Here is a 20,000-nt window from a genome sequence, read left to right as displayed (position 1 = left end):
CTATGACATAGGCACTGTCTCGATTTTACGAAACAGGTAAGCAACCATCGTTCAAATCTTAAAATTGAAGGGACTCATAACTTCAAGGCAAATAGCCCCTTAATTTAAAAGTATCAACACTTTCACATGTGCTGGCAATTTCTGAAGTAAGAAAGGTTGACGTTGCCCTATTACATTACCTATTATATTGTTTAAGAGAGACATGTAGTGCCTCACCCTGGAGGCCCCTCACACCCTGCTATATTCTATGGCATAGACTTCACGGTGGCAGAGAGCTAAGAAGAAAACAAAATTCTGGGCTCACCAATATTACTATGTGTTTTAGAAATTCCTTTTTAGAAGTTCTTAAAAAAGTATACCATTGAAGGTCACTGGCATATTAAGTATGAAGGATAACTTCTTAATACTCTCTTTACTGTAATCAAATTTAATCTTGTCCACTAAATCAGAGAGGAAGTGATCAGTTTAAAAATACATCAAAAGATCTACATAGATGGAAAATGAAATCAAAATTCGTTTTGGTATCTGCAATGGTTAAAATGACGCTCTAATTGCTTGCGAATCAAACATCACAAAGCTTAGTGTGTAATTTTAATCATTGATGAGCTCCAGGTTAATTATCCTCATGACATGCATGCAGCTTTTAAAACCCACTGAAATAATCTGATAACCATAAGCATGAAAACTTAATAATTTTCTAATTAGTCCACAAATATTAATGTTTACCTTTACAGTTACCAAATCTGTACAAACAATGTGTATACATACTGAAGGCAGCCAAAATGCCTAAAATATAATCCCCTGCTAGACTGAAATGAGGAAGTCAGGAAGGGACTAAAGAGTTGGAGTGGAAGTAGGGTGCTAAGTAATACTGAATTAATGGTCCTAGATTAAAATGAAAAGTTTCGAAACCCAGGGTGTATTTTTTTCCCCCTATAATCAGGTAACAGGCTGGTATGTGGAAGGAGACTCACCTTAATTACAAAAGTAAGAAAAGTTCCCAAATACTTAACAGCTTTGTAAAAGACTTTCTAAGCTATTTTTAATTACCATTTTAATTCTGTTTTACCTATACCCCTACAACAGTTCTCAGCCCACAGAAACACTTGCTAGAATTATTACACACATGCTGAATGCACCTCAAATGAGTTGTATATAATCTGCAGTCAGTCGTTTTGGCCAGATGCCGAATGGACTCTGCAATGTTATCACCTCAATATTTCTTTATATGAAGTAGATCCTATCTTTTTATTTTATCTTAATAGAGCCAGAAGTAACTTTCAAAAATGTAACGTTATTGCTATGTGAAAAAAATTAGGAAAACTAAAGAATCCATCACAGGTCAAAGCAGTAGGATACATTTTGTTACAATACCCCACATAGTTTTACAGAAGATTGCCTATCAATTTCTTCTCAAGAAGCCACCCATTAATCAGAAACTGAATCAAATACATAAGTCTTCTATACAATCAAATTTACATTTCATTCCAAAGCAACAATAGCAAAACCATCTGGATTGATACAGCTAATAATATGTTAACTGATTTTTTTAAAATCTGTAGTTATTGACTCTGACCATGACAATGTTTACCAGTATATTTTGATGGAGTCCCTTTAGTTTGTACAGTTAAAAAATTATTTAGATCAGTATACACAGTGACCCTGAATATGATGCTAAGTGATTTCATTGTCATCAACGTCAGACAAGATCTTTCTTTTATCAGTGTGACCCATTTAGGAAATTTACACTAAGGCTTTATAAGTCCCAGTATAAAGACCACAAAGACAACCATTTATTTAACTTAAACCACAGAATTCATTTCAAAATGACTGCGTAACAAGTAAACTCACTATAAAAACCGCTTCACCCATTTAAGCTGTATTCTTTTAGTTTTTACCAATTTCTATTCTCTACTGCCAAGCATTCTATTTTTTAAAAATCACCAAAGTCCTCAAGAAATCCCAAAGAGAAAAAACTAATATAATTTTAATGCTAAATTCAGAACAATACATACCTGCTGGTCTGCTTAGAATATGTGTACACATTTTTTGGTATTCTCACTAACTCACAAGATCAGTGACTTTGATCATGTAAATCCCTTTTTCAGAACTAATGGACAATATGCAGAAAAAGAACTTTTATTGCTCGTTCTGCCTTGCTTTCGTCCTGCAGTCGCTGCTGCCTAAACTCAGCTCTGCTAAATGACCAAACCCACCTACAAGGAGCCTGGCTAATGAAAGGGGGTGCTTTCTGAACAATAGAAGAATTCCTTTGCATTCAGAAAGCAGAGTTCCCATTAGAACCCAAAATCAGAGAGGCCAGTTTTACCTCTTTTTTTTTTTTTTTAATTGAGATTGTCCCAGCCCTCCTCTACGGTCCAGTGAGACAGTGCTTGTGAAATGATTAAAAAGAACGTGATCTGATCAAGAGGACAGAATAATGGGAAAGGAATGCTAGGTTAGCCACTCCGCTAAGTGCTGGGAAAGAAGACCAGCGCGCCCCTTAGCCTATTGTTTTTATTCTCCTCTGCTCTTCAGCCAACCTCCTCGCACTTTGAGTCTTTATTTACTCCATTTTAACGGGTTAAAAGTTGTCCACTTACAAGAGAATTTGGTAACAAGTTACAAATCCTAAAAAAAAAAAACCAGAAAGGAAAAAGAAAAAAAAAAAAAAGAAAGGAAGGAAGAAAGAAAGAAAAATCCTTGAATTATATCAAGTTTCCAAAAGGTCATCACTGTCTCTGCTGTGGCCTTTCCCCCATTCCAAATCCTCTATCAATATGTCATAGTGAGTTAGGCAAAGACAAAAGAGAGGCACAGTGTGAAAACGGCACATATATCTAATCCTGACAAAGCAATGAATAGACCTTCACAAGTATAATTATACTTGTTTATTTGTTGCCACGTACAGAGAACTGATGAAAAAAATCCATCAAAGTGGTATTATGCAGACACCAAGAGCTTCTTTTCTTTGGTTGCTAAAGCCACATTGAGGCTTAAATTCCTTATTGTTAAATTCAGAAGAAAGAAAAAAAAAGATTTTTGGCTAGACTTTTTTTTTTTTTTTTTTTTTTTTTTGCATCAGTTGCTGACAGATCTTTTGTGTCCTAGGCTGTATTAGCTCACACTGCTACCTCATTTTTACCCATGTTGGAATTCATAATTACAAACTACTGTACAGAAGCTTTTAAAAGGGTGTGGTGTGCTGACCAGGAGAGGGTAGTGAAATGGTCCTTTTCTCATAGTCTTTCCTTTGATATATCCAAACACAGGTAAAATACCTGTGTGGAAGCACCATTTACGTCAGAATACATCTTTGATCTCAGTCTTTTAAGTTGGAGCTGGTGGTTTTCTTTAGTCAGCTTTCTCTACAATTTGCTCATTTTAGTATATGTTGAGTATTTCATAAGAGATTACATAACTTCTTTCCCATTGCAGTATTAAAAACGTTAGCAAGGAAGGCAAAGACGAGGATGTCAAAGGATTGAAAATATTAAGTAAAAGGATTTCAAATCCAACTATTAAGGAGCCATTATGTTCCAATAGACACTAAATCAAATAACTTAACAAAAGCACATGGGGGGGGGGAGCCAAATGAGCTTTTTTTTTTTTCCTTTCAGGATAGAAATATATCAAAGTAAAAGCAATCTGCATAGTTAATGTTTGTGAGCTTTACAATTTAAAACAGAAAAGCTGTAATTTTTCTTTGCTGGCAATCTGGGAACACTCTGGAGTTAATTACAGCTGATTCGGAGTGAACCACACAAACAAAGACCAGTCTATGTCCAGACAATTATACTGCATTAACCAGCTTAGAGCTTCCTGCTGATGTTTCAGGGCTCTTCTGTTACACCCTTCTACCTTCCCAGCACGAGAGAAAATGCTTCTGCAAGAAGGAATTAATGAAGAGAACTGCAAAAGAATGTGTGACGACCTCTCCTGACACGGCAAAAACTTTCCACCCATGTCACGACAAAGGGGAGGCGGTAATTATGTTTGAATAGAAGGATGTAACCAAATATATGAAGCATTTAAAATAAGCAAATTTTTAGAGGGAAAGTTTACAAAACCAAAAATGAGTGTGCAAGTCAACTAAGTAATTTCCCCTTAATTTTCCTCATTAAAATCTAAATTAGCTAGTCACTGCAGATTTCTTTCCTACTCTATAAACAGGACCCTTGTGATTGATGTTTAGTGGTCTTCTCCCTCGCTTCTCTTTTTCTCTTCCTCCCTCATTTTCTCTCATCTCTAACCCTATACGGACTTTATGTGACAATTACATTTCATTAAGCATATGTGTTGGAGAACTAAAGAGAAAAGGTAGTTTGCCAGTTCTTCATTTGTATAGTTGTGGGAAATAGGAATTTTACTCAGTTTTCTTCACAACTTTAACCAAACTCCAGCGACTTTCCTTAGAGAGAAATCAATAATCTCTCCTTAACCAAATTACACTATTATATGACTCATTTTATTTGCTTGCTTCAGGAAAATTTCATAATCAGTGAGCAAGATGGACTCAATACTTTAGTTATCCTCTGTAAACAAACTTTGGTACTTCCAACCAATCTAGTTGATTTCTAATTTTCTTATTCATTCTAATTGAAAATGAATAGTTTGCATTGGTGTGAGACAAGGACATGAACTGTAATTATGTTCAGTGCCTCTTTCTGATTCTTTCTTTGATACTGTTTTGCTAGTATTCCAGCTGACATTGGGGCTTTGTAGTGATTGCTTCATTAAAGGGTAAGGATGTCCTAATCAGCTAAAGCATTACTAGAAAGCTGTTGTTTGCCAATACTATGAGAATATACTGGCTTTTTTTTTTCTTTCTTTATAGAAGAAAAAAGATACATCTGAATGCCAGTAACCCAGCCATACTTAAGTATTAATCATCTTCCCTTTGTCTCAAATACGCAAAGTAGGATTAGAGTTAAATGACTGTATGATCCTTTTCATTTTTCTTTCCTAAATAAATGTTAATCTACAAATCAATCATGTGTTATATTAAAATACATATAAATATACTTTCTGAAAATACTAAAAGGTTGTGTAAATTACACTCAATTTTGCAAAGCATCTCAGGAGTGGACAGAATCATTTTCCCTTCTCAGACTCCTCTCCCCCAATCGCTACTATATTTGAAAGTTCAAGTCAATAACATGGACCCCTTTGGTTTTCCTTGGAAAAAACATGGACTGTATCAATCATTTTTAGAGATTTTTAATCATATTTGTCATGTTTTCTTATGTTTGTATTTCTAGTCTTTAAAATGTAATTGACTAATCTCTCTGGTTTACACACAATCTAAGAGTGTTTAGTTGATAATGATTTTGAGTTGTCACCTAGTAACATTTAAAAAAACTTAGTTTTACAAAGGTATATATAACCATAGAATATCTGGCTTCAAAAAGATTTACCAGACTAGTGAAAACCATTCTGCACACATATTTATCTCATATACAATGTGAAGACGATATGTTCTAACGTGTACATGTATTTTTCCTTCTTTATCTATTGTATAAAATCCATTATTGAACCACTGATAATTAAATACTTAAAAGAGAAACAATTGGATAATTATCTGTATCTCACGATTCCCACCAATAGGATCTCATAACCAATGTAGCAGTAAGTGTAGAATGGTGAGTACATTCTTACTTTAAAAAAAAAAAATGTCATTCTTTGCAGGCTAAACCTACCATAATTATCTTCATAAAGCTAATTACAGGTCAGGTATTCCAGTGAACATTCCTATTCCCTGAGCAATGATTTCACACGATTTCAAAATAGTTTTAATGAAGAAAGCTATACGAACAAATTTTAAAATCACTACCAAGTACCTTTTATTATACAATACTCCTAGAGTCTACAAAATACATCTCTTTTTATATCCCATGTAAATATTTTAAATCATTTTATATTAAAAACCACACAGAACTAACATAATAGAGAACATAAGTGGAATGCCAAGTTTTCTTCTGGATGAAATATTGGCAAATTTATGTTTGATCACTAAGATTAGTTGGTTATTTTATTTCTGTTATGAAGAGCCCTTGTGTGTGTGTGTGTGTGTGTGTGTGTGTGTGTGTGTGTGTGTGTGTTTGGCCTGAAAGTTAATTTGACTGCTGTCCATAAGTGAAGTGAGCAATTCAGTAATTAACTTTTGTGTTTTAAATGTATGAACTTTAATTAGATTTCATTATAAACAAACAAACGTCAACCATAATTATAAGCTCCTTGGTTTACCCACATATTACCCCTTTTCAAACAAACTTGATGTCAGACAAATTAAAATCAAGCAGCCAGCAATTTTGAGTTGAATTTTACATGATCTGCTGGTAACCTGATTACTTTAACTTCAATATCATTACAGGAAAAGTATTTCAGGAAAAATAATGACAAGAATTCCAACAGGAGACAAGCTTAATTGTATTGATTCAAAAGATGCATGTTCATAGGAACCATGTTGAAGGAATAATGTTATCTCAAATCTACAGTTTCTATTAAAATGAAATTGTCCAGCATGAAAGAGGCAATTAAGATTAGTGTCTACAGAACTAGAGATACTAAACTAACTAAATAATTATCTGGGCCCAATTATCTTATACTTTTAAGTAGCAAAATACCAGTGTGGAGCAACTATAAGGCATGAGGTTTGCAGGTTTATTTACTGACTGGTGTATCTATTAGGACCAAGAACAAGTAGAGCTGTCAGGACATAATGAAGGTAAATGATTAGTTAGCACCAAGCCTGAACTCTTCTTCAATGCAATAAGAGTTAATTAAAGTTTACCACCAAACATCAACCAAAGCAGGATGTTGATCAGGTTTCAGCATTAAGTGCAAACAGACAATAGTTGGCAGCAATTAGTGCAGCTATCAAATGACATGCAATGATAATTATACATTTAAAACAGCTAAAGAGCTGGGGGAAAAAACTAATCAGCTTCTTTGAGGACAAATACTCAAAGGGCAGGAAACAGGTATCAGATTATTTCACTTTAACACTGTAAATCAATAGAATTAAACAAGAAAAGGTTGTATGGGTACATTATCCAAAAGAGAACAGTTCACTGGCTTCAAAATGAAATAAATCTGCTAGTATTGGTCTATCAAAGATAAGAACTTCTGTAGCGAAAGAAAATAAGTTACTTTTCAATTAAAGTTTCAGAATGAAGTCTGGATAAAGAAAGGTCAGCTTCTTAGTCTTGTGTAAATTCAACAATGCAACAAGTATTTCACTCTCATTATTGTTATTTAAATTAAGTATTAACTTCCACTCTAAAATACTATCAAAAGTACTTTATGCCTGAATCTTACCTTTGTGTACTCAAATATTATCTCCCCCAAAAGCTTTTGGATGTTAGATCTAATTTTTTTTTTAATGCAGTCAATTTAAAACAAAAGCCATATATACATATTTAGCATTTGTTATTGCAGGTCTTCCCTTGATGCCATTCAAATCTATGGCTTCAATCTTGCTGAAATCAATGAGCCTACATATAACACAACCCTTAAAATAATTTTAATAAGTCACCTCATTCTTTTCCGTAGTTTCTGGCCTGCATGCTAGAGCATAAGTCTAGAAATGCACCCATCCTCATGACCCCATCTCTCCATCTTTCCAGCTAATTCTGTTATGCTAAGGATTTGTACACAATGCTAGCTAATCCCAATATTTCCCTGGAGCTAAATCTAAGCCATGGCTGACTCCCAGCACAAAAATGTCTCTCTCCAAAAGCCCTTTCGCCCCCTTCAGCACTCATACACTCATTGGTCCTGACATTTTCACTTCAGCCATGACAAATGAGCTGATGACTCTGATGTGATTGCATGGGAGGATGGCTTTATCTTAAGATATATCATTAACTCTCATCACCATCTCCTAATATGGCTCTTCTGGGTTAATGTGTTGTGAAAATCTGAGGAAATTTTTGTGTAAATATGTGCACTTTTAGTAGTAAGAGACCAACTTCATCAAAAGGAGAAAAGGGAAGCCAAAGTGGACAGGATCAGGGCGGAAAAAAAAAGACTAGCATTAACTAAATGTGGCTCTGGGGATTTAAGTAACTCTACTCAACCTCTGCCCCAGTGCAAACCAGCCAGCTGACTGTCTCTTAAAGGTCCCTTCTCCTCAACATGGGCGGCTGGAGCAGAGCGTAATTTGTGAAGTGGCCCAAATAAAGCTTCTCAGATAAATATGGCTCATCAATCGGCAAAACCATTTTGTTTTTGTTTTTGTTTTTATCCCAGTGTAGTACATATTTTAGTCCTGAACCCTTAATTTCCTATATTATTAAATCTCTCTAAGTTCATTTTAATGGGGAAAGGGATCATCAAAACCCATTTTACTCCAAGATCATTGCATTCCCCAATTAGAAGGGAGCAGTATTTTTCCAACTATTATTAAATGTGAAACTTCCCAAGCTTCAAAGGAGAAGGAAAAGGAAGCCTTTCCACTTAGCATAAATATCACAACGCTTTAGGTTAAGTTAGAACCCGAGTTCCAGTTACGTAGTTCTTGTTATGTATACTATGGAGTTTACAGAGTAGATACTTGTTATAACCTCTTCTCTCATTTCATCTGAGAACACACAGCCAATCAGAGTCAACTGTAGCAAAACAGACCTCAGGAAAAGAGGTCAGGCTTTGAGGTAAAGTGCTATTCACTCTTGGACCATGCAAGGAGCTCTTTATTCCTGTTCTTATTGGCATCAGTCCCCCTTACTAGAGCAAGAACAAAGCCAAGTGCTCGTGTGAGGTTTATGAATAAATCAGAGGTGAGCCACTGTAAGTGCTGCCCATGATTTCCTTGTTGACAGTGAGCACTTAAACAGGCTTCTATGACCAGCAACTTCTGGCAAACCATAAGGATTCCTAATCTGCACCCTGCTTCATTTCAAGAACTAAATGACCTACCCCATTTTTCCTGCAAGTTTTCACCTTTCAAGCAATTCTTGTCTATCTCGAGCAGCTTTAATTTTACAATCCCAGAAAGTCAGCTTGTGCTGTGGTCATCAAAGAAATTACACCAACTGAAAAATCTTCCTTTGCTCGGAAAGATTCCACAAGTAAAAAAAATCTCTGGCATTACAGAAATTATTCTCATGTTAATATTACAGAATCTTTGGATATGGGAGCAGCTAAGCCAACTAAGGTGAAAAATGCTAAATAATTTGCTGAAGGGCACATACACATCAGATCCGAACAACTAGGCTCTGTAGTTATGTGATATTTCCCAAGAATTTCTCTGGGCTTCAGTTTCCTTATGGGTTAAACAAGATGATTGTGCTATATCCCTTCTGAGTACAGCAATCTATGGTTCTAATATAAAAACCCATTTAGATTGCGCTGAAGATAGTTTTCCCTATGGAGTTTTCCAAGACAAACCCAGATGTTTTTAAGGTTGTATATTTCTTTTCAGTACCTAGATTTCAAGAAGAGAGGCAGATTTCAGTAGAACAGTAAACTGAAGTTTTCTATTTATATTTTTAATTAACTATTATTCATTTTTTCATTCATTCAATAGGTATTTTATTGAGCACCAAAGATTTGCTAATAATGTCTGTCACAATGCAGTGATTAAACAGATATGGTTGCTGCCCTCATGGAGGCTGAAATTTATTTGAAGAAACACTTAAACAAGCATCGTGGAAAGTGCTAAGATGCTGTTTTTCTTTCAGTGAAATACATCATTACCTTATCAGTATTCAGTAAATGCTGTGCTTTATATCAACGTATTTCAAGCGAATTGTCAAGTCCTGGGCCACTCATAAATGACCAGAACATAGGCAATGCACACACTTAATTTTAGGAAAATTTCAACAAAGATTATGAACCACACATATTAAGCAAAAATCAATCTCAAAGCTGGAAAGTTACAGTCCAAGTACACTTACATTTCCCATAAAAATACAAACAGTAATTTTAAATGTGCATCTTACATGTGTCACAATGGGAAATTATTATGAATTTTAAAAAGAAAATCCATAATAGAAATAGACTTTCATTTCTAGATAGTCCAAAAATTGTATTATAAATTTATTAACTTCTGTCATGAATCTTATCTTTGAACCTGGGTACTCTTCTAATGAATAATGCATTATTATAAAAAGATAAAGAATTGTGATCTCCTCCAAGAGATAAGCCAAGGAGTCTCATAAGTTGGCTAAAAATCTCTCAAAAGAACTTAAAGGTTGTACAGTATTACTGGATTATTAATAACTGGATCTCTTCTCTAAATTGGTATAAATCTTGATCAACAGGGTGCCATGTAATAGTATCCATTCCTTTTGTTGCATATCAAAATATCATAATCCCCAAAATCTGGAAAGGTATTTCTATGGCATCTAATCAAGTTTTGGGAAATCCTGTAATTCTAAGGCTTTCAAACAGGCTGGGTCAACAAGACTTAAATAAGTGATGTGGTATCGTCTATGATTGCATATAATGGACAGTCTGGAATCTTGAGTTCATGAAGAGAGACCAAGGTCTGAATTATTTAAAAACTATTCCTGTTCTAATTTGCTTCTTAGAAAAAGACCCAGAAATGCATTAAACATCTAAAAACTCTTGAAACCAAAACAACTCATGATGATAGAGGGGCAGATAATGAAGTGGAGGACTATCCACATAGATGCCATCTAGGTATCTGGTCAATACGAATATACCTTTTATGCAAACACATTTCCTAATTTCTGTTTCTGTTGTAAGAGAGAGGGGCATCCCTACTCAAAAGAGCTATGTAGCCTTGCTTTATCAAATGCTCTTTAGTTGAGCAATACATTAAAACCAGCTATTGAAAATAAAGAAAAAAGGAACACAGGGTATCAGGCCCTGTCACATTTACTTATTTTAATGTTCACAACACTTAAGTGTTATGTAATCTCTACAACAACTTTAACATACAAATGAGGAAACGGAAGCTTACAAAGATTACACCCATAATAAGAATTTAACTCAGGTGTCTTAGTAGTTCTAACACAATTTCTACTGGTCATTGAGTTGTCAAAAATGGAGTAGATTTTCAAATATCTAAAGTCTAAGTTAAAATAAACTCATTTAAAAAGGAATGCAAGCACTTAAAAATGCAGTCAAGATTCACATACTTGAATTAGAAACACCATACTGAATCTTTCTATTTTGGATATAAGAACTTCTCAGAGAATTTGGGAAGTAGTACATTTCTGTTCCTGTCTTTGAAGGCAAAAAAATAATAATAAAATAAAATAAAAATAAATAAAAAGGAATCAAAAGTAAACAGAATCAAAAGAATGTCTGTTTTTTACTGGGTCATTCTTTCTGTGTACTATGCTACCTTTATAACATCACAGCATTGTCTTCGTTTGCTTTCCCTACACAGTACAGAAATCTTAATCTTCAGAGCATCATGTTCATGATTATGAAGAATACATTTTTAACTCACTGAGATCATTGGTACTTTCATGAATCATAAACTCTTCTTGATCATTCAACGCACCTAATATGACCTCCTAAGTAACCCCAAAATATGTATATGGTCACAGTGATAAGATGCCATTTGGATTGTACTTGTTTCCTTTTAGTAGCAGAGAACTCATCCCTCAGAAGAAACGGCATCACTGTTGGATTACCAACATTTTCCTTTTCTTCTCTATTTCCACCACCATACTTGGTAACGTAACAAACCTTTTTCCAAGCAGCCAAGATAACGGTGTGACCATTGGTCCTCGAGTTGGGATATCTGAGTTTTGTCCAGACATGTCCCTAACTTGCTTGGTAACTCAATGGTTACTTCTCCTGAATTCACTATCTTATATTTTACAATGAGCTGGCTGAACTGGATTAACTCTATGGTATTCTCAGGCTTTAGCATGTTGATAGTGTACCTTACAAACCTACCTGTGCTCTTTTCTGTTGTGATCATGTTGGTCAGTTCTTAGAAAATGAAAGGAATTTAGTCTACAGAGGGAAAATTTCACAGGCTATTCCTATGTATACATCTAAAGAGGAAAGAGAGACACTAACGTGCAAAGAGAGTCGGTGTGTGTGTATGTGTCTTTATACACACTCCTAGTTGGTATATACTAAACCAAAAGAGATGACTCATTCTCAATGAAGTAGCGGGCTCAGAAAATTTAAGTATTACCTGCACTATTCCTAGCTGTATGGAAAAAAGTACTGTACTTCAGAGAATCCACATTAATAAAGCTTTTCAGGTTTAATTAAGGTACTTTGGGAAATGATTGGGCTTCTTCAATTTACTCTTCCAAGCAGACGAATTTTAAGATTCTCCATAAACTTCCCTCTTACAAAGTTTTGTTTTGTTTTGTTTTTTAACAGTACAACCAGGTGGTGCACACCAGCTCATATGTTTTTGTATTTCAACCATTGTTAAAGCTATGGATTTCCTTTCTTCTTTACAGTGAAGGAAAAGAATTTTATGGACAGTTATAAAATGCATATTTTAACCCAAAAGTCAATTTTCCCTGGTTAAAATGATTTAGATCTGAGTAAATACTTGCAGAACGCTTTCTGTTTTTATAGCTAGAACACAATGGAACCTATAAACTTTGTCTTCAGAGGTATGTACTATAGTGGGTACCATTCAGAAATTATCAACTGCGCACTGTCGTATCCCCAGGACAAGCAAACATGAGAAATGATCAATCATCTAAATCCATGATGCTGGTGTGTGAACTCTTGACCTGAATGACTAAAACACTCAGGACTGGTCTTGGACCATCAGGGCATTAGGACATATTAACCAAGTCAAGCCGCCCAAATTCTTAAATGCTGTTTGTTTATTTTTTCAATCTTTAAAGTGGCTAATTACATCAGAGATAAGTTGCTTGCCAAATAGGACTTTAGTGTCAAAGCCATTTTTAAGTTGTGTGCATACATTCAAAAATGCCTGCAAATGGCAAATATTTTATTTCACTCACAAACCTTTGAGAGTAGGGGAGTGGAGAGCAGCCATCCATGGACTGAGGATTGTATGTCAAACGTGAAACCATATCAAGCTTTCAAGGCAACTTGTGAACCTCTGAAACTAGGGAATTAACAGAACATCAAATCCAGTAAGATCACAGGGGCACAATCCTTATGCAAGAAAATAATGCCATTGAGCCCTCATTAAAAGACCATTTCGTCCTTAGCCATCAAAGACTGCGAGTGCACTAAGATCTTGGTTATATCATCAGGGATAACTAAAACAAGTGCCAAGAGAAATTGTGCACTTTTAGTTCTCACATGTGTCCATCTGTTCACGTATAAACATATATTCTGCTTTCTGTCTGATTCCTAAAATCTTGATATCAGAATACCCTGGGCTTTTGCCCATTTCCTAAGAATGCAGACATCACATAAGCTACTATTAACCCATGTGTGATCCACTTCCATGGTGGCTGGAAAGCTGCCAGTTACAACACATGGCGCTTGGTTAACAATGTCTTAAAATATAAATGAATTTATTTTTTAAATTAACACATTTTTCTTATGGAAATACCTTAATAAGCTCTTCTGCATGTAAAATAGCCTCCATGTGGATTTTTTTTTGTTCTTTTAAGACTTTTTGCAAGCATATCATAAACTTAACCATAAAAGTTTCTGAAACAATCCAGAATTTCTTGACAAATTTTTAAAAGGACTCCAGTAAAGAATTTTGGTAACTTTATATAACAAAGATCAAACACTTTTCCTTTACAATATTCTGTACTCAAGAGGCAACCCTTATACTTTAATTTACGTGAAAACACTTCTGATTTCCCTAGTTTCCATGTAACATTCTTAATAGTACCTCAGCAACTGAACTGCGAAAGTGACGAGGCAAACAGAAGTTCTACACTCTAGGAACAAAACAAGTTAGTTTAATATCTGGTGGAATCTTTCAATCTTGCTCGGGGGCAGCCTTCAATGGCTCATCTGTTGTGACCCCAAACCGGAGATTGTTTAAAATGTATACATATAAATAATGATCCACACGGCATTTGATTTACATATGTACAAAAGAATCAATTCCCACCTTTGAAAGTGCCTTAACACTTACGGTATTTTAACTGCCCTAATTATGGTTGAAGAAACATCATTAAGAGCCCTGACCATGTTGTCAACTGATAACCAGTTTCAGCTCTTCCTAGCGACAAGAGAAAACTTTACTGCCAATGTCTCCAAAAATGAACATACAATACTCAGACACTTTTTAAAAGACTTATCTCTAAATGAAATGCACAAGACACCTACAAAGCAACAGGAAGATGAATTAAATCCTAAGAAAATAACTCTGTATCTTCTACTAACCCCTCCCAACCATAAAAGCTGATGGGCCACTTAGCACACTTAACATTGGCAAAAGTCAGGATACACAACTCTTTCCCAAATGAAGTGTTCTACCAATTGAGACAACTATTTATAGCCTATCGGGGAGGAGGGCAGAGGAACACCATATATTCCATTGTTAACTAAATTAAATATCCACACCATACTCTTTGCCTCCTCTGAAATAACCGTTTTTGACAGCAAAGTGCTGGGAATTCTCGATACCCAATAGTCAATATTTGGCTAGCCTAGCATGTTTCTGAAAACTCTTCTGCATACAAGCCTCTGTTTATCATCCTCTAGCTGCACTATTGTCATATATATTACTTCCCAGTGATGATGAAAACTCAGGGCATCTTATAAGTTGCTGAAATCTGAGCCCCTGCTTGTTTTCTCAAGTCTTGGACAAACATAACTTTAGAGAGAGCAGAGCATAGGCATAAAGAAAGAGGGGCTTGCATTTTCATCTTCCTTTCATCTTAGTCATTCAGTCAGCCATTCAGAACCCTATTCAACAGAGCTTTTCATTATGCAAAAAAATGCTAATCCTTTTCCGATGCTTTCACACTTGTATAAACCCCCATTCCTTCAACTGAAAAGCAATTATATCAGTTTACCTTTCTGTCAAAAACAGGATTAATATTCCAATAACAGAATCTCCTTTCTTTTCCTATCTTTTTGCTTTAGGAAACTAGAGATTATTAGTAGAGGCATTCTTAGAATGAGAATACATTATTTTAAATATGATGGTGTTAACTAATGAATTGAAAAAGGAGAATGATCATAAGAAGAAAAAGTGCCCCAGTATACTGCAGAAACTCTTTTCTGTGACAGAACTGACCTTCCCTTTGCAGATGCCCAAAGAGACTGAGACTCACTCTGGTCTATTAATCAGAAACAAATTATGAAAGAATGTAGTTGGACTGGTTGACACTATCCTGTCTTGGGAGACTCAGTAACAGCCTAGTAACAATGTCCTCTTCATGGGTAATGAACAGCCATGACAAATGGGGCAGAGAAACTATTTATTTGCATATGCAAATTCTCACACAAGGGAAACATGTACAAACAAGTGTCATTGTAAGGTGGATTAGGCAAACAACGCTTTCTTTTTAGGACATTCTGCAGCCCAGAACATTAGTCAGCACAATTAAACCAGTCTCCATGGAGACTAATGAAATTTCACCATGGTATGAGTTAAATTAGATAGCTAGTTATGTGTTTCCACAATCCAACTTGAAATCCATTATTGTTTCAGAACAATACAGCAATTGTGCCTAGCTGATCTTTGCCAGCTCAACAAGATCCTAAGTTGACAATTTGCATATGTTAATATAATTAAGCACTAATTACATGAAACTTGTACATATTCACATGCACTTTCCCTGGGCGCTTTTCAGTTTGAACCTTGGCCAAGTCTTTAACCCTTAGAATGGTCTTAGAGGATAAAAACTCTGCCTGTGGGTACAGCCCCTAGGCAGACACAGAAAGGCTCCTCATTTATAAACACAAAGCTTAACCTGGCTTCTCATATTTCTAGCAACAATGACAGAAAATATTTTGTGAGTGTGGTAGGGACCAGGGATGAGGGAAAACGGGGCGGGGGGTGGATTTGTCTTTAAAGACTCATAACGAATATCTTCTCATAGAAAAGCAATAACATTCATTTCAAGAAAATGTTAAGAATTTGCTCTCACTGACATTGTGGGACCTTGGGAGATGAAAATGGTTTGACAACAGCAAAAATAGCAAGTAGAAAAGGAAAAGGGAGCATCAGCACCTAATGAGCTTTACATAAATATATGCAGAGGCAATTAAGCAATGTTAATTACTATGACAGCAGTTAATTGAATATAATTAGATATTTTAAGCCACTGAATAAAGCATAGTTAAGATTAATTTTATTGAGATTAATTGTAAATAAGGATAGATTAACTCTGTGTTTTGACAGGCATAAAAAGTAGTTCTGCAAATTAAGCAGGAGCGTGGCCACCAGTCCAAAAATCATATATTATTTTAATGTCACACCTCAGAATCATCCCCTCAATAAACATGACTTTTCAAACCCAAACAGACAGGAATCTTGAAGAAAAACAAACAGCTTGCAGAGATTAAAGAGCCTTTTGTCCTTTTTCATGTGCATTTCTTTTAACAGACTAAATTAAGCGAGTCTGGTGTACGTTTTTTAGGAAGGAACATTTCACACTGAATGGAAAAAATGTTCTATCACATATGAAATTCGTGCAGCTGTGCGGAACTTGGTCCAGATGGTTTTAGACTATAAACCACCACCAAATGATAGACAGTAGGCCTTCCCAAGATTATGTGATAAAGTCACAATCTTTTATTTTGACCTCCCAAATTTCTGCTTTGTATTATTTCCAATCAAATCACAGATTTTCTTTTACAAATGTGTTTCTCCAAGAGGGTTAAAAGAAACATTGTGCCTACTAAGTACTAGAAATAAATGTAGAATGAATTGAAGAAGGCCTCCTGTAACAGATATCAGCTAAATCATTCAGCCACAAAATGCAATGAGAGCTATAACAGTGCATGCAGATGACAACACTTGATTATTACTCTTACAAACAACGGTTTCTAAAAATATTTCTTAGGAAAATATTGCTAAATGAAAAGTCTTCCCAAATACTTTCACACCAAGCCAATTCATGCATACTCTTTAAGGAAATTAACACAGTGTTCAAGAATGCTGAACAAATCACTAATAAGAGAGGAACTTCAATTGATTTTGAAATAAATCAATAGGTGATTAACACAATATTTTTAAAGCAGCAGAATGTGTGTGTGTCTATATTGCATAAACATATATATTATATTTCCAATACCCCTTAGCTCTTAATCGAACAAGGGCTTTATGCTATTGAGCATGCCTCTATACTACCTCACAACTTCTTTAGGATGCCCTTAGTCTTTATAACGAAAATCCTAAAATGGTCAGTGAAACAAGACTACGACAAGCCATTCTGCAGTGAAAGATTTTAAATCATCCAGCCTCTTCTAATAGACTTGAGACTTATTGAGGTAGAAACCATAAAAAATGAAGAAGGGAAATTTAATCCCTGAAATATTGATTTGCACATTAATATCATATAGGCAGAGGGCAATTTGGCTTCGTGGAAATGACACATTGTCGACCCTTGGTGAAGTCAGAGCCAATCTAACTGCTGAACATGTCTGAATCTCAAGAGTTATTAAGGGCTTCCCTTCTTGCCTTTATGACTTTTCTTCAGCCTACCAATGCAATCTTAAATGTATTATCTTTAAGAAATAATTGTAAAACCTCAGGGGTTTTCCAGTTAATGGAAGGGAGGCCAAACCACATCAGATTCTGAAATGCAACATTAAACCCTTGCAATCAACAAAACCACCTCAATTCTCATCCATCCAGTGGAGGATCTAATATTGTTATTAGAGATAATCAAATTTCATTGTGTAAATTTAGGCTCATGGTCAGAATGAAAGCAGTAAATTCTGCAATATTAAACAGCGATTTCTCAGCATCCTTTATGCTTTCCTTTGCTGGTGCAGCATCTTTAAAAATAATCCAACTAACTCAAAATTAATGAACAGATTTGGGCTCATCTGCTAAAAACTGCGAAAGATTACAATAGAGCCGAACATGTTTCCTTCATTTTTAACTTTTAGTGGCAACTTTCACTTCCTAGACCCACAGCCCACTCTCCCTGTCCCAACCCCTTAGTTGGTGCTATTGCTTTGACTTACACAGCTGGTTTACCTGACCTTTCTTTGTTCCTTAGGTACATTTCACTTTTCAGATTTATGGTATTTCCCCCATATTTCATTGGCTCTATCTTCATTGCCATAAAAATGAAAACACTTAAGTATGAGTTTACTTTTTCAAATCCAAAAGCAACCAGCTATTGAAGAAATACACAGTGATGCTCTCCCCAGTTTATGCCATAAATATTAAAACCATTTAAAAAAATAACTATATAAACCTTATGATCCCCACACTGAAGCCAGGTGCAAGAGGTTAAAACAGCTGGCTAGCCATCTTTTATTTTTGTGTGCCTTCCTGCTGATTGAAACCGCAAACATTGAAAACTATCAAACATTCCCTTAAGGATTTTCTTTTTTTAAGAAGAGGAAGGAAAAAAGAAAACCTTCATTTTTTATAATATGCTCCTCTGTGGAGAAGAAAAACTCTAAAACACAATCAATCACAGAGCAGTGAAATAATTCCGAATATCTCCTTTCTGTTGTATTTAAACCATCATTTCCAACAACTTCTACACACAATTGTTTTTAATTCTTCAGTTAGAAAAGAGAAAAGAGGGAAAAAAAGAAAAAGAAAGAAAGTCTGAGCTTGCTCTGTCAGTTTTGCCAGTAAATATAAAGTAAAACAAATGTTGATGGCACCGAGAGTGTTACATACCCGGGCTGTGTTTTTGCATTGCTCTCAATGGAAGCGATCGATGCCCGTGTCACTGTCGCGTCCCAATCGCAGCCAAGTCTCAGCCTTAATCTAAGCAACACCCGAAAAGGCAGCGGCAGCCGCAGCCTCTCCCTGACTCTTCCATCCATCCACCCAACTAAAAATATAATACTACATATGAGCTTTAACCACTCCACGTTTATAGGGATCAAGCCACTGAAAATCCAGGAGAACACAATAAAAAAAAAAAAAAAAAAGAACCCTCCTTCTGTCTCTTGTCTCTCCTCTCTCTCTCTCTCTCTTCCTCTCTCCTCTCTCTCCTCTCTCTCTGTCTCTCCTTTTGCCATCTACATGATCCTTGATTAAACATGGAACAGAGTTATTAAAAAGGGGGGGGTAAGGACTCAAGGAGAGGAAATGCAACTGTCAGAAATCGGGACCGCCAGATTTCCTGGTGAACCTGCCTCTGTCTGAGTCAGTGTCAATCCACCATCTTCCGCCAGTGAACTTGTCTTTGGGTTTTTGTTTGGTTTGGGGGGGTTGTTGTTGTTGTGTATGTGCTTTTTTTGGAAGGGGGGAGGGGAAAGGCAAGGTGGGGGCTGGAGGTGGGGGGGAGTAGGGAGAATGTGTGTGTGTCTGTGAGTACGTGTTGAGTGTGTGTATGTATGTGTGTGTAGGGGTCGGGGTGGGGGGGGTCCGTGTTTGCGATCTGAACCTTTGGTACCTACAAGGAGGGTGTCTCGCCGAACGGTAGCTAAGATCTCACCAGAACCGCGCGGAAGTGAGGAGTCGCGGCCAAAGACGCCCGCTGGAGCCTCCTCTCTGGGCCGGACCCCAGCCCGAGCCGCGAAGGGAGCCCCCCGCCCGGATCACAGGTAACAAAAGAAATACAAACCAGTGCACCGTCTTCTGTGGGGGAAGGGGACCAGGATGGGGAACCCTCAGTAACTTGGGCATCGGCAGAGAAACTTTATACAATTCCATGAGAAATTTTATTATTATTATTATTTTCTGATAGAAAAGAGCAAAAAAGAATGGGGGGAGGAGGGAGTGAAACAGAAGTAGAAGGAAGGCGAGACCCGACGCATTCCAGCCCCTCTTCCTTTAGCAGCTCCCGGCCGGAAGGCGCACTTGATGCGGAGAGAGGCGAAGAAGGTGAAGTTCGTTTGTAGACATGGAACCTCTTTGGGGGGGGGGGCAGGGAATAAATCAGTTCTCACAGCCGGCCACAGCCCCCCCCAACACACACACACACACACACACACACACACACACACACACACACACA

The 20,000-nt window shown here is 36.2% G+C and overlaps 1 protein-coding gene across 1 annotated transcript in view; it reads right to left on the bottom strand.

The window, feature by feature from the left end:
• The window catches only part of ZFHX4 (zinc finger homeobox 4), a 180,782-nt gene that overhangs the window by 159,403 nt on the left and 1,379 nt on the right, over positions 1-20,000 (bottom strand). The gene's annotated exons all lie outside the window — the stretch shown is intronic.

The sequence above is a fragment of the Callorhinus ursinus genome, unplaced genomic scaffold (assembly GCF_003265705.2).
Source record: "Callorhinus ursinus isolate GAN/ISIS: 27379988/994484 unplaced genomic scaffold, GSC_fseal_2.0 scaffold5, whole genome shotgun sequence".
Classification (NCBI taxonomy): domain Eukaryota; kingdom Metazoa; phylum Chordata; class Mammalia; order Carnivora; family Otariidae; genus Callorhinus; species Callorhinus ursinus.
The sequence above is the reverse complement of the archived record's forward strand: the minus strand, read 5'-3'. Positions and strand labels throughout refer to the sequence as shown.